Below are 12,024 nucleotides of genomic sequence, written 5' to 3'. Positions count from 1 at the left end.
AGTGAGTGTGTCCCGCGGTGTCTCCTTCCAGTGAGTGTGTCCCGCGGTGTCTCCTTCCAGTGAGTGTGTCCCGCGGTGTCTCCTTCCAGTGAGTGTGTCCCGCGGTGTCTCCTTCCAGTGAGTGTGTCCCGCGGTGTCTCCTTCCAGTGAGTGTGTCCCGCGGTGTCTCCTTCCAGTGAGTGTGTCCCGCGGTGTGTCTCCTTCCAGTGAGTGTGTCCCGCAGTGTCTCCTTCCAGTGTGTGTGTCCCGCAGTGTCTCCACTGCGGGCCAAGAATGGAGAGGTACTCATCAAGGACAGAGAGGCAGTCAGTGCCCGCTGGAAGGAGCACTTCGAAGATTTCCTTAACGGAGACTCTGTCTTCGACGCGAGTGTCCTCAACTCCATCCCGCAGCATGCTACCCGCCACCACCTCAGCACAACCCCAGCCCGGCATGGGGTTGAAAAGGCCATCCGACAACTGAAGAACAACAAGGCCTCAGGAGCAGATGGAATCCCCGCCGAGGCGCTAAAACATAGCGGAGAAACACAATTGGCGCGAATACATGAACTCATTTCTCTTATTTGGAAGGAGGAGAGCATGCCAGGGGATCTCAGAGACGCCGTAATCGTGACCATCTTCAAGAAAGGTGACAAGTCCGATTGCGGTAATTACAGAGGAGTCTCCCTGCTGTCTGCCACAGGGAAAGTCAACGCAAGAATCCTCCTCAATCGCCTTCTCCCAGTGGCTGAAGAACTCCTCATAGAGTCGCAATGCGGATTCCGCCCACTAAGGGGCACAATGGACATGGTCTTCACCGCGCGACAATTACAAGAGAAATGCAGGGAACAGCACCAACCGCTGTACATGGCCTTCTTTGATCTCACAAAGGCCTTCGACACCGTCAACCATGAGGGATTATGGAATGTCCTCCTCAAATTCGGCTGCCCTCAAAAGTTTGTCACCATCCTCTGCCTGCTTCACGACGACATGCAAGCCGTGATCCTGACCAACGGTTCCACCACAGACCCAATTCACGTACGAACCGGGGTCAAGCAAGGCGGTGTCATCGCACCAACCCTCTTTTCGATCTTCCTGGCTGCAATGCTCCATCTCCCCCTCAGTAAGCTCCCCACTGGAGTGGAGCTAATCTACAGAACAAACAGGAAAATGTTCAACCTCCGTCGCCTCCAGTCCAGATCCAAGGTCGTCCCATCCTCTGTCATCGAATTACAGTATGCAGACGCCGCTTGCGTCTGCGCACACACTGAGGCCGAATTCCAAACCATTATCAGCACCTTCACCGAAGCGGAAGAGAGCATGGGCCTTACACTAAACATCCCGTAAGACAAAGGTCCTCTACCAACCTGTCCCCACCACACAGTACTCCCCCCCCCCGATTATCAAAATCCATGACGAGGCCTTGGACAACGTGGACCACTTTCCATACCTCGGGAAGGGCAGACGTCGATGACGAAGTCCAACACTGCCTTCAGTGTGCCAGTGCAGCCTTCGGTCGCCTGAGGAAGAGAGTGTTTGAAGACCAGGACCTCAAACCCAGCACCAAGCTCATGGTCTACAGAGCAGTAGTGATACCCGCCCTCCTGTATGCTTCAGAGACATGGACCATGTACAGCAGGCACCTCAAAGCACTGGAGAGGTACCACCAACGCTGCCTCCACAAGATCCTGCAAATCCAATGGCAGGATAGGCGCACCAACGTCAGTGTTCTCGCTCAGGCCAACATCCTCAGCATCGAAGCTTTGACCACGCACGATCAGCTCCGATGGACGGGCCACATCGTCCGCATGCCTCGAGCCTCTTCGCCGGGAGCAAGCGGAAGCCAAGCGCAAACAGCCGAAGGACCGCACGTCAACCCAAGCACCCCACCCACCCGCCCCTTCAACCACCGTCTGCCTCACCTGTGACAGAGACTGTAGGTCCCACATTGAACTCATCAGTCACCTGAGAACTCATTTTTAGTGTGGAAGCAAGTCATCCTCGGTTCCGAGGGACTGCCTAAGAAGAAAAGATTGATTTAGTTGTACAAAATATAACTATTGAGTAAATTCCAACGTGCAGAACTGTCTTTTTGAATTCCATGCATTGGTGAGCTCCCAGCACTATTTCCACACTTATGTCCTATGTAGAATTAAAGTGTTTCCATACAGCAATCAACAGTACAAATCGAACATGTATTTTAAATCTCTGAATTTACATCAGGTCACTGATACGAAGTATATGATTGGATCTAACAAGTTATGGCATTCTCAACCTAGCTGAGACTATCTGGTGAATTTAATCTGGAATTTTTAAAGATGATAGCCAACCATCAAGTGAACAACAGCTTGCATGACATACAGGAGTAGTAATAATTGCTCTCTGGAATCATAACAGCCACTATCAAAATTAATTAAATATGTAATAAATTTTATATCTTACTTTGAAAATATATTGCGTCTGCTCAAGTGTTGTGTAGATTGCAATATTTCTTCCAACTCAGACATCCTTAGCTCATTTAAGTCTGTGGCACCAGTGAGTTAACTGGTCACTTAGAGAAAGAAAATGACATATTATGGTATGGATCCCTGCAAATTAGGTTCTACTCACCCATTGAAACAGCCAACCACTAATTACATTTTTAGCTAAAATTGTCGGCAATTGGTTATAAAGATACACACTGCAAAAATAAATCAGTTGCAATCTTTCAATGTATCTGTACTAGAATCATACAGCCCAGAAGGAGGCTATTTGGCCCATCATACCTGTGCCAGCTCTTTGAAAGAGCGATACAATTAGTCCCACTCCCCCGCTCTTTTCCTATAGCCCTGCAAATATTTCTCCTTCAAATACTTATCCATTTCCCTTTTGAAAGTTACGATTGAAACTGCTTCCACCACCCTTTCAGGCAGTGCATTTCAGATCATAACATACCAGCTGATCTTTAATGAAAAAGTTCATTTAAAGATCATTTAAAAACCAAATGGCCTCCTCTAGGCTGTATGATTCTAGTACAGATACATTGAAAGATTGCAACTGATTTATTTTTGCAGTGTGTATATTTTTAACCAATTGCAGACAATTTTAGCTCAAAATGTAAGTCATGATTAATAGAATCTTGATTTTTTTTTAAAAAGGAAAGCATTTATTCATGTAATCTTTAAGACAGTTGTGATGTTGAAGCATCATATCCGGGTCCCACTCCTTATCCTGCTGCTAGCTCGTATGGAATTAGCTGAGTTAGATGCTTTTCAGCATACCAACAGCTAACAACGACTATGAATTATATCAAGAACAAAGCATGTACACAGTTCTGTTGTGCATGCAAAGCCATTTAGAAAGAACCCAGTAGGCCCACATCCATCTCTGGCATTACACAACCTAGTTAGACTGGTGCTGCATTAGCAAATACCATCATCTCTAAACACACGTGTCCTATAATTAACACTTTTCTGATAACAACACCTTCCATCCTCTTTATTCTACAGTTCTTTTTAATTCAAGCTGCAATACCACAGTTTGTTTATTTCTTCCTGTCCTATCTCTTCTGTCCTCTCTCATTTCTTGTAGGTCTCCCACATCAATATGCCACTCTGTAGGTTAAAAAAGTGGATAGGCAGGTTGGACTAGACACCCAGAGGGAAAAATTCGGTATCGACCATTTTGGGCGCTAATATCAGCCGGGTGCAAAATATAGCATCCGGCGCAAATTATCGCCGGCGACCAGGAAATTAGTCTCCAGCGCCCCTGGAGGTGATTGGAGCGCTAAATCAAGCGCTGCACACTTCTCTTAGGGCGCTAACGTCAGGGAACGGGGCACTACCTCAGAGCGCTACTCAAGCTCAGGCACTGTCAATTACCTAGTCCTCAGACAGACTGGCGCCTTCCAGTTCTTAAAGGGCAGGTTCATCAAGCTGCACAGCCTCACTCTGATCATTGCAGCGTTTGACCTGGGCCTGCAAGGAGGTACAAATCTTCACCAAAGATTATCATGGCTGCTCAGAGGCCCAGGGAGAGAGCTCGCCGGTTTAGCGACCAGGCTTTGGTGGCTCTGGTTGTGGCTGTGGAACGCTGACGGGGAGTGCTGTTCCCAGACACTGGCAGGAGGTCATTATCCCGGGAGTTCACAAGGATGTGGAGGGAGGTTACCCAGTATGTTTCATCCAGAAGCCTGGTCCAAAGGACTCACACGCAGTGCCGCAAGAAGTTCAACGACCTCACTCGGGTGGTCAGGGTGAGTAGATGCTTGAAATACCTCTACATCCCACCATCTCAACCTCACTCTGTGCACAGACTGTGTAAAGTGCCAAATCCCCAACACTCACCCAACAACTGTGACCATCTACTAAAAGTCACATCCACATCTCACACCTTGCAGACACTAACGACTATTCAACTATGGTAGGCACATCTGCCAAACACATGGCTGCACACTCATTCACACACTGTCCTTTTTCTTGCAGGCCAAGCTTTCACATAACAGGAGGCAGAGTTGCACCCCTTTACAGACCTGGAGGAGCGAGTGCACAGGCTCAATGCCAGTCATGTCGTGGGCGCTGTGGCAGTTGGAGAGGTTGACTTCCTTGGGGACAGCAACAGTATGTTCATCATCTCTCTCTCTCCTCTCTCATGCCACTTCCCCCTCAACACCAGCCTTTCCCACTTTCCATCTAAGGATACTGTCTCCATTCCTTGCTCCCTTCCTGACCCCCTGCCCTCACGTTAAAGCCACTCTTGCACCTTCCTGCTTTCAGATAGTGAGCCACCATCTGACCAGCCTGTCCCTCAGCCTCCCAGTGACAGCGACACGGGAGTGGATCAGGAACATCAAGCTGGAGCCTCACTGCCTGCGTCTCCTGAGGACGAGGCATCCGATACTGGGGCCACGCGTTCACTGGAAGGGAGCAGGGGATTTGGCTCTGATGTGGGTGAAGCTCCGGGACCCAGTGGGCTGCAGCAACGCCATGGGGGAAGGGAAGCTCGGGGGCCATCTCGCCGGAGGGTGAGTGCGCGCACGAGTTCTGCTGCACAGGACTCGGATGAGGACCTCGATATCGCGGCGATGAATACCCAGGTGATGAGCATGCATACTGAGCTCACGGGTGCAATGGCAAGGGTGCCCGAGAGCATAAATTCATTGGCTAGGAGCTTGGAGGAGTCCGCCGCCAGCGCAGCTGTAATCTGTGCGCAAACCCTTGAGCCCATCCTTGCCTCGTTGCAGAGGATGGTTGAATTGCAGAGACCCTGGGGGCCCAGACCCCATGCCGTGTGTAATGGGTGAGGTGGCATCATGTATTACAACACAGGCCGAGGCAATGCAATGGCTTAGTGCTGGAATCGAGTCATTGGTTGGTACCATCCAATCTCAGACTGCTCTCGTGCAGTCTCAGATTGATGCCACGCAAGTGTTGACTTCTGCCTTCATCGCTGGTTCGGCCACATTGCCCCAGGGATCTCACGGTTTCGCAGCAGGCCAGCAATCTGTGCTCGAGCAGATTGCTCCGGATGCTGAGGTTCTGCCCCGGGGGAGTGGCAGTGTGTCGGTGGAGCAGGAAGGTGCTGTCCTCTCTCAGGGTGACAGCATTCCTGCTCCCACCACTGCCACTCCGCCATTGCACTTGCCACAGCCTGTAACCCAGCCAGTCCAGACTGCTGCCGCCCGTGCAGAGTCGGTGCAGTCTGCAGCCGGGCCCTCCAGGCCCGGAGCTGGTCGAGGGCGTCCTGCAAGGCCATCTGCAACCTCTGGATCTGATATTCAGCAGCCTTCTGCCAGCCTTGCTGCAGCCACTGGGGCCACATTACGGATGAGCAGTAGGGTTGGGAGGGGGGAAGTGCAAAGGTGAGGGAGATCATTGAGGAAGACCGAATAACTAAAGGTTTTCTAACATATGGGGGGAATGTTTGTACCAAAGTTGGATGTGTTTGTAAATATATTGTTCACTCTGTTAAGACTTATTTCGATGTGGTAAGAACCAGTTTTGTTTGTTAATGAATTGTTGTGTTTGTTTGTTATTGGTTGTGCTTAATAAGACACAGTAGGTCAGAAAAATGAAATTTTTATTGAAACGTTAGAAATTTCCTCATTTTACTCATTGGAACTTTGCCTGGTAATAGGGGCTGCGGGATGGCTGTAGGGACGTGCTTGTTGATCCCAAAAGCCATCTTCTCTGTCGTTCATCAGAAGCGGTGTCCTATGAGGCGTTCACGAACAGCCCTTGCAGAAGCAACATTGAGCGCCTCCCTCCAACATTGTTGCTGCTCATCCTCCTCTTCATCCTCCTCCTCTTGCTCTCCCTCTTCCTCCTCCTGAGGTGGTCCACCAATCCTTGGTGGCAATGGCTGGGTCCTCAGAATTGCGAGGTTGTGAAGCATGCAGCTCACAACAATGAAAACCAATACTCGATCAGGGAAGTACTGCAGGGCTCCTCCAGAGTGGTCAAGGCACCGGAACTGTTGCTTCAGCACGCTGATAGTCTGTTCGATGAGGTTCCTAGTGGCACTATGGCTCTCAGTGTATGCGAGCTCAGCAGGAGTGTTGGGGTTACGGAGCAGTGTCATCAGCCAGGTGCAGGGTGGATAACTCTTGTCCCCGAGGAGCCAGCCTCATCTTTGATGCGGTGGTTGGAACAAGTCTGGGATACCAGTCTGGCGCAGGATGAATGCATTGTGATTGCTGCCAGGATAGCAGGCACTGACAGCGAGGGTGCGCTGTCTGTGGTCACAAACCAACTGGACATTCAGAGAGTGGGAGCCTTTGCGGTCGCGGAAAACCTCTGCATTTTCATGAGGTGCCTGCAATGCCATGTGCATGCAGTCAATGGCACCATGAACCATGGGGAAGCCCGCAATCCTAGCGAAGCCACATGCGCGTTCACGCTGTTTGTCTCAGGTCATGGGGAATGAAATGTACTCCCTTCTCCTTTTGTAGAGAGCATTTGTGACCTCCCGGATGCAGCAATGGACAGTGAACTGGGAGATGTTCGTAATATCCCTTGTTGAAGCCTGGAAGGAGCCGCTGGCGTAGAAATTGAGAGCCACTGTCACCTTCACTGCCACCGAGAGAGACGTCCTGGTCATGAGCTGAGGCTGGAGCTCTGGTTGCAGGAGGTGGCAGAGCTCTGTGACCACCTCCTTGCTGAAGCTGAGCCTTCTAAAACACTGCTCCTCAGACAGATGGATATATGAGAACTGCTCCCGGAATACCCTGGGAGGGTAAGGTCTCCTGTGCAGAGGCCTGTTGGCCCTCCTCCCTCTGGCCATGTTTTCCACTCTCTTGCTCCGCCTCCGCTGCCTCTGCCGGTGAAGCTGGAGGACGAGGCCCCGTGCTAGTACAGCCCCCATTTAATCTTCTAAATATGGTAGTAATAAAGCTTACAGAAATGGGAACCTGGAAAGTCATGCTGAGGAACAAACCTCCTTGTAGGACAGCGATAAATGTCTCCAGACACCTCTCCCACTCTCTCAACCTACGTATGCAGAATTGATTGCCGACAGGAAAAAGCAGGAAGCGCACACCTTTAAACAGCGCTCCCCCAGCTCCCAGCCGACTGCAAACCCTGCCCCCCTCTACCCGCCAGGCGCTGAGGCGGGGGCGAGAATCAATTTCCGGTCCGGGGTGCTACCAGGGCGATGCGCGCTTCGATGACGTCACGATCTCCGGGCGCAGAAGATCGTGGCGGTAGTGGTTAGCGTCACCGCAAACTGCCAGGTCAACTTCACGGGCGGCGCTAAAATCGCCGCGCTCAGGCGGTAAGGCGTTAGCGCCGCTAACCAACCTAATTTTCCTCCCCCAGTACCAAAAATGTCAGTTATGTCAAGGAGTACGCAAGTGCTGTGGTTATAGTAATGGATTAGCAACCCAGAGGTTGAGGGTGTAAATTCAACCATGGCATGTTGTGAAATTGAATTTGATACATCTGGTAATTTGGCATCAGAGAATAATGACTATGAAAGCTGCCAGATTGTTATAAAAACCCAAGTGTTCACTAATGTCTCTCAGGGAAGGGAACCAACCATCTGTACTCAGTCTAGTTTGCATGTGATTCCAGTCCCACACAAGGGCTGAATTTTGCCGGTGCGCAGAGGGCGGGTTCGGAGGCAGGTCCGCTGTCAAAATAGAAAAGAGTGACAGCGGGTAGGGAACCCGCTGTCAACCCGCCTCCACACGAGTCTCCCAGGTGTCGGGTCTGTCAGCGGAGAACAGACCCGACACCAAGCGGCGGGGGAGGCAATTCACATCATTAAATGGATTGTTAACATCCAATTAAGTGTTATTTTATGCCTACATTTCAATTTTACGTGCTCCCCCATGGGTTACCCGCTGCTCGGGGAACACGTCAGCTCAGCATGTCATGAGTGGATTCAACATTGAATTATCTCATGACCTGACAGCTGCCAAAATTGTATAAAAGATCCCATGTTACAGCTGTTCACTTTCAAAGCTCAGAAACTGTTGGTTACTGCATTTGCAAGACAGATTGAGCTTTCTGCAGCTTGCAAGCGTTTGGAACCAACTCTCTATCCAGTGCCACCTCATTGGAACAACCTCTCTCACCATTGACAGATCACTTCTGTCATCTCAACTTCACCTGCCATCTATTATATCAGCATCGTTCCCTTGAAAATATCTCCTCACAATCCCACCAAGATCAGCCCCAACACCAGCATCACCAGCAGCAACAACACCAGCCTTCTCCGCAATCAACTGATGCTACACAGGACGCAGGGCACCAGCACCCGACCACATCGCCAGGAATGGCCCCACCATGGCCAGATTTACTTCACTTGATGCTGTACACCCTGGATGCCACATGATGCGCCAGGTTGGCACCACCCCACACCATAAAGCATCATTACAATGCCCAAGCCGTTCCTTTCACACTCGTCACCATTGAGGGGGTGGGGGGTACCCTTATGTCTCAGCATTCACTACAACTCACTAAGCCACTTCCAAAGGTGCACACAAATCTGTCCAAGAATGCAAAGTGCTGAAAATAAAGGTTTCAATGTTTGACAGCACATTAACAGAAACTTCACATGAACATGGGCTAAACCACCCAAATGCATAACCTCGTGAGTTGTTAGTTGATTTGCTTGCAGTAGGGTGAGGGTGAGTGTGAGGGGTGGCTAGTGAGATGGGGAAGTGATAATGTAGATAGAGAGGGGTGGGTGGAGGTGCAAGGTAAGTTGGTGTGAGTAAGGATGTGCAGGAGTAGGGTAGGGAAGGCAGAGTGATGGGGATGTGATGAGTGGCACAGCAGGATGAGGTTGAGTGTGGCTTGGCAGTAATGTTTCATGATCTATTGAGATCACTGAAAGGCTTGCGTCACTGCAGCCTGGTCCTCCTGATGACATCCCTGCTTGTGCCCTCTGCAATGTGCAACCAGGCTGCGTTGGTCTCTTGGAGAGGTCTCCTCCGCCCGTGGGAAGGGAAGAGAACCTCCCTACGTACTGTGAGCATATGGAGTGAGTCATGGGAGAGCCTGGGTGCGGCCGTGCACCTCTGTGCAGTGTTTGTAGCACCTCAATACTGTAGAACACTGACAGCAGAACTATCAAAATCAATTTGGACATGGCCCCTTGAAGGAAGCCGGCAGATGACGCGTCATCAAATGAAGACATCAGACCCGCTTCCTTTTAATTGGCCGGGAACCTCGCAAGGTGGGCTTAACAAGCACTGTTAACGTGAAATCACTTGGAGAGTGCGGGCTGCAGTAGGTAGCGGGCCAAGACCGCGACACCAATCCCGGCTGCCCTGGACCCGCCTCAATCAGCGAAATCGCGGCCAATGTGGTTGACTCTTAATGCCCTCTGGGTAACTAGGGATGGACAATAAATGCTGCCTGTCAGGCACTGCCCACATCCCAGTATTAAAAGAGACTGAAGCTGTTAACAAAATTGTTCAAGTACAGCCCAAGAAAATACTTTCATTTCTGGCACATTACCTAAACATATTGCAGCACGTGTTTTATACTATGTTACTTTTTTTATACCATATTACTTTTTAAGTTGGTTTCTGGGGCCATTAAAGTTTTACAAGTATCATATGGAGCAGCAACATTTTATGTACTGCATTAGAAATCTGTAAAGAATGTAATGATCAGTGAACACATCATTTCATATGTTGGAAACAGATGTACACTTTAACATCTTCAAATTTTCTATATTCACATACAGCATAGTCAAATCATATTCTGTGCAATAGGACATAAATGTTATTTATAATTAACACTTCAATTTAATAGACTGTACGCAGAACGTACTAGGTCAGAAACAGCAGTGAACCAGCAATAATAAACAATGATTATAACAGGAATTTATTTAGGTCAGATTTGTCTAAATGGATTTGACTGCATTTTCAAAGATACTTTCTAAATGCCTACATAGTGCACAGTTACTGAAAACACATTTATCACACCTGTTTGATCCACTTTCCAGACAACTGACATGCCCCTCATTTAAAATCTGGCTAGACTCCGTCTAGAAATTCTTACTTTCTAAATCATATTACATTTGCAACCTAACACATGACTTTTTAAAAAATCTGAATTTCAATTCAATTTGTAGAACCTATTTTTGTAAACAATCTAAGTATAATAAACTATTGGTATTCCCATATATCATCTAATAATTACCAATTTTGTTACATTGCTATTTTCTTAAAACAGTATAAACACATAAGCACATGGACAACCCACCAACCCATTCAATTCAATAACATTTACGATCATTACAGTATGTTACATTAAAATTATACATTTATATAGAAGTGATTTATAAAATCTACCTTATCACATGAAATGAGGTCTGATTTAATAAAGGAAGAGAAAAAACAAATTGAATACAGACAATATTTAGGGTGGAATTGCTAGATGGATTTGTTTGGGATGGAAAACCTGTAGACCATATAACAGGAGGGTATATTACATGTGCTCAATATTACTGTACTAAATAAAACTAAATGTTCCAAAGATGTGCGGGTTAGGTTGATTGGCCATGATAAAAATTGGCCCTTAGTGTTAGGGGGGATTAAATACGCGGGGTTACGGGGATAGGGCTTGGGTGGGATGGCGGTCGGTGTAGGGACCGGGTGCTAGGGTTTGGATGATCAGCCATGATCTCGTTGAATGGCGGAGCAGGCTCGAAGGGCCGAATGGCCTACTCCTGCTCCTATCTTCTATGTTTCTATGTTTCCTGTATGTTATTTAAATTGGGTGACTCCACTTTCTCATAGATGCCCACTATAAAGCCCCTGCTTTAATTTTTATCAATATACAATCTACCAATGGTAATTTTCTACTTAAATGTAATTGTTTTGATGGCATGCTTGAGTTGGTTTTGAATTCTGATTTGTTTCTGGAATGCTTTTCTGTCTACTAATCATTAAGCAGGCTAAATATCACCTTCCAAGATTCAAATCTGCCTAAACTGTCCCTATTATTAACCTAAAACATCACGGATCTGATTCTCTTCTTTGCTCAGGTTCAATCTTGGGATAGGTATAATAAAATCTCAGTGCACTATGATTTCTGTGCAGTTGGGGTATTATGTGCACTCTAGGCACCCCATTATAGAAATGATATTAGTTATCTGGTAATCCCATTATAGAAATAATATTAAAGCCACGGATTCACTAGAATGAGAGATTATAGTTATGAAGAAAGGCTTGAAAGTTTGGGGCTTTTCTCACTGGAACAGAGAAGGTTAGGGAAGATTTAATAGAGGTTTACAAAATTATAAAAGGTTTTGAGAAGGTAAACAGAGAAAGTAAACAGTGATAGATTGTTTCCGCTAGCTGGCAATTGGTAACAAGAGGGCATAGATTCAGAATAGTTGTTCAAAGAAAAAAGGGGAAGTTAGCGGAAATGTTTTCACACAGAGGGTTATTAGAACGTGGACTGTTTTATCACGTGTTTGCCACTGAGGCAGAGACTGTAACATCATTTAAAAGGGAACTGGATGCGTATTTGAGAAGGACGAATGTAATAAGACACAAGGCAGAGCAGGGAAATGGGATTGGCATAGCTGAAGAGTTCAAGTAGCACAG

General features: G+C 47.8%; 1 protein-coding gene across 4 annotated transcripts in view; it reads right to left on the bottom strand.

Annotated features, from left to right (window-relative positions):
• The window catches only part of rai2 (retinoic acid induced 2), a 128,562-nt gene that overhangs the window by 84,267 nt on the left and 32,271 nt on the right, over positions 1–12,024 (bottom strand). The gene's annotated exons all lie outside the window — the stretch shown is intronic.

Source organism: Somniosus microcephalus, chromosome 14 (genome assembly GCF_052327205.1).
Source record: "Somniosus microcephalus isolate GS21.2 chromosome 14, FLI_Smic_1.0, whole genome shotgun sequence".
NCBI classification, from domain to species: domain Eukaryota; kingdom Metazoa; phylum Chordata; class Chondrichthyes; order Squaliformes; family Somniosidae; genus Somniosus; species Somniosus microcephalus.
Note: the sequence above shows the minus strand (reverse complement) of the source record. Positions and strands in the feature narration are given on the sequence as shown.